This window comes from Sinocyclocheilus rhinocerous, unplaced genomic scaffold (genome assembly GCF_001515625.1).
Source record: "Sinocyclocheilus rhinocerous isolate Xijiao unplaced genomic scaffold, SAMN03320098_v1.1 scaffold1592, whole genome shotgun sequence".
NCBI lineage: Eukaryota > Metazoa > Chordata > Actinopteri > Cypriniformes > Cyprinidae > Sinocyclocheilus > Sinocyclocheilus rhinocerous.
Window position 1 is genome coordinate 90,526 of NW_015654054.1, and position 3,708 is coordinate 94,233.

Here is a 3,708-nt window from a genome sequence, read left to right on the forward strand (position 1 = left end):
TTACTTTATCCCCCGGTTTCACAGACAAGGCTTAAGACTAGTCCCAGACTAAAATGTAAGTCTGAGCTGTTTAAACTGAAAGAAACTTGCACTGACAGAATTTAAAATATGTCAGGTTCATTGTGGTGTTTTTATCTAAGGCATGTTTATAAAAGCTATTTAAATGTCCTAATTGAACTATGGCCTAATCCTGGCTTAACCTAAGCCCTGTCTGCGAAACCGGACCATAATATTTTACCTGAATGCTGAAGAGTTGGAGTCACAGATGAAGTCAGAACATCTTTAAAAAACAATGTGAGACAATATGGAGGAACATTAAACAAAGGCCTGTTCACATTAAAAATCTGCATTAAGTTTGAAAATCTAGATCAGATCTAATCATTGGACACTGGATGTGTTTAATGTGTGATAACAGACATTTATCATACAGTTGAACTCACCTGAGTTTGGACTCACTGTAGTTTCATTCCACACTGAAAAACACAACAGAAATCTCCATTTAGTTTGAATCAGATCTACACTTTGAACACTGGATGTGTTTTGTGAAGACACGCATATATCATACAGTTGAACTCACTTGAGTTTAGAGTTGTTGTAGTTTCACTCCACACTGACAAAACACAATAAAAACAAAAATGTACACTTGAAGCACAAAAGCTTCTGTTAAACAGAGAATTTGAGCTGAATGAGGACAGAGTGATGTCTCTCACACCGTGTCTACACCTGATGCGACAGTTGTCGCGCCATGTCGCGCCGCAACAGCTAAAGTCTGTCTACGCTGGACGTGACAAAGCGACCACTGCAAATCATTTGAATTTTGTGTCAGTACATCATAAATGGAACGAGGCATCAGTTTACTCTTTGGGATTTGTCATGTCTCGACCTGCACTGCTCGCGTCCAATGTAAACACGGTGCAAACATTAAACATCATCTGTCCACCATAAACATCAGCTGTTTCTCTCACCTCTGAATAAGGTCTCGTATCTGAACTGTGATGAAACAAAGAAGCATTAGAGCATTATGTAGTGTTCATGAATGTTTGATTAAAGGGGTGGTTGATTATGATTTCACTTTTTGAACTTTAGTTAGTGTTAGTAACTTTGCAGATGTTGTTTATGTTCTAACAGCAACATTATGCTGTTAGAACATAAACAACATCTGCAAAGTTACGACGCTCCGAGTTCAATGCAAAGGGAGATATTTTCTTTAAGGACTACAAAAAACGGCTGGTAGGGACTACAGTGAGCTTGTTCCTGGGTTTGTGACATCACTAACCCCGAGGTTTCCATAAACCCCGCCCCCAGGAACACACAACTACCCGTAATGGTAAGGGGAGTGACGTTTCCGGACAACGTGTACTAGGCGGTTAGAGAGTCACACACACTGAGCCCGCTAACCAATCAGAGCCCATTGCGTAATTCTGAGGGAGGGCTTTCATAGAACCAGGAACTCAACAGACCGTTTTGAGGAGAATGGAAACAGCGGTGTATAATAAAGGTAAAATATGTGAAAATAATGAGTTTTTTTTAAACGAAGCATGAACACATGCTACACTGCACCCCATAAACACAAACAAGCTTTTGAAAAAAGCTGATTAACCACCCCTTTCACGTATGATTTAACTGTGTTTGTTTTTGACTGTCTTCATCTCTACTGCTAAGAGCATAATTGTCATTTCTGTGTGTTTCAATATGACAAGATGAATGTTGAGAGAGCGATTGAGTTGATTTACTCGATCATCAGCATCACAGATGATCTGATGGCTGAGATTCACACAGTGAGAAGTGAAGAGACGATCAGATTTTACAGCCGTCGCAGGATCAATCAGTATGTGAGGAACCTCTACATCTGCTATCAGACGCCCGTCCTGAAGAAATAAAACCCTATCAGATCATGTGTGTGTGTGTGTGTGTGTGTGTGAATAATTGTGTAGTTTGAGGACAGAAACACACTCACCTGTGAATACCAGAACCGCTCACAGTCACGATTATGGAATTGACCAAATCTATCAGCAGGAACTCTGTATTCATACCCATCTGTGGTCTGAATCTCTCTACACATCACACTGATGATATTCATGTTTCAATGCTGAAAAAAAGAGGAAATATTAAATAAATTTTTTTTTGAATTACTGTAGATTCACAATATGCATTTAAGAGTGAGTGGAAAATAAAAAAAATAACATTAAAAACTAAAAATATGTTTTGAAAGCTATGTCATGAATGAAAAATAACTGGTAATTGGGTTTATTTCTTCACAAAAAAAAGATCATATGACTTCAGAAGACTATAAGGGCATTATCCAGACCAGTCCAATCCAGACCAGATGGTAGGCCTGCACCCTGAGACGACCACAGCGCAGGCCTGATTGTCAGCGTAGACAACGATAACTAGACATCCATCGGCACAGATCTTCAATGAAGACCAGGAGAACCAGACGAGTCCTCTGCACAGACCCTGTGTCCTGCTTTAACTCTCCATATGTTGACGTGATGCATCCTGATATTCAAGCAGAAGGAACTGGATTAAATATTCTGAATGATATCACTCCACAGAAGCTGCTGGCACTTGCCGCTATTTAGTGGCACACGTGGCATGTGCCGATAGATGGATCAATTGCGGAACTTCTGCAGTTTACGTAGCCTACTGTGGAATGGATAGTTCAGCGGAGACATGTGCAATTAGGGTTTACTTATTGACGCATGAACCACCCCTTTAAATAATGTGACGCCTCTTTAAGTCTATGACCCTTCTCAATAAGAGCTGTTAGAATTGAATGACTAAATACGGATGTCTTAAATCTCTCAAAGTAATTAATTATCTCGTTTGCTCCTTTTGTTTACCTGTCCTTATAAGCCTTCCGTTTCAGTCTACTCTTTGTCCTGGATTGATGTTTATTTAATGGAATACGTGTGTTGATGTTAATGAGTTCTCCTGGTTATTCTCCTGTCCTTTGTTTTGAAGTTAGAATTAAAGACTATTTATATTTACTCCATCGTCATGCGCTTTACTACAACCACGTCCCGTGACAATACTATAAGTATTACCATGACAATTTGTTTTCTGTTTACTGGTCTTACTGCAGTTAGTGCTGACTTCTGAGTTTCAGGTAATGTTGGACTGCAGGTGTTTAATGTGCAGATTGTATGCTAAAGTGGTGCAGCTGTTTACAGTGTGGTTAATTTTGTCTTTGATTCTGTTTTTGTTCTTATTTTTTTCTGACATATTGGTGTTATATCTTTCACTTGGATGTTATAAGTTACACTGAGTAAATACAGCTGGATGAAACAAAAACTGTGTCCGTCTTCATTTCAGGCTGCAAAGCAACAAAATGTGATTATTTTAAAGGGGGCTGATTCTGTTCTATACCCACTGTATATTGTAACTAAAAAAAATAAAAGATTGGAAATAAAAAGTCTTCTTAATTACATAATTACAAAAATAAAGTAAATAATAATAAAATTATTTGCACTGCAGATACATTTTCTTTCTTTTTAATAAATCTTATTTGTTTGCTCTCTGTTCTGCTGTCTTTGTTTGTGTGTCTAATTTTTTTTGTTACATAATTTGTCAAAAAAGTCAGTTACAATGCAGACAACACACAACAACTGAAGGGGTGACACCACAGCACATCCACAGTGGAGGGAAACCCCACCCCCCAATACCCATAAAACCCACTCATAAAGACATGAAAAAGTGACATAACAT

The 3,708-nt window shown here is 38.4% G+C and overlaps 1 long non-coding RNA gene across 1 annotated transcript in view; it reads right to left on the bottom strand.

Moving 5' to 3' along the window:
• Nucleotides 1-1,856: 1,856 nt before the first annotated feature.
• The window catches only part of LOC107716607 (uncharacterized), a 3,864-nt gene continuing 2,012 nt past the window's right edge, over nucleotides 1,857-3,708 (bottom strand). The window contains exons 2-3 of the long non-coding RNA XR_001637230.1: nucleotides 2,309-2,499; nucleotides 1,857-2,089 (exon numbers count right to left, since the gene is read on the bottom strand). This is a non-coding gene — a long non-coding RNA (uncharacterized LOC107716607). The remainder of the gene's footprint in view (nucleotides 2,090-2,308; nucleotides 2,500-3,708) is intronic.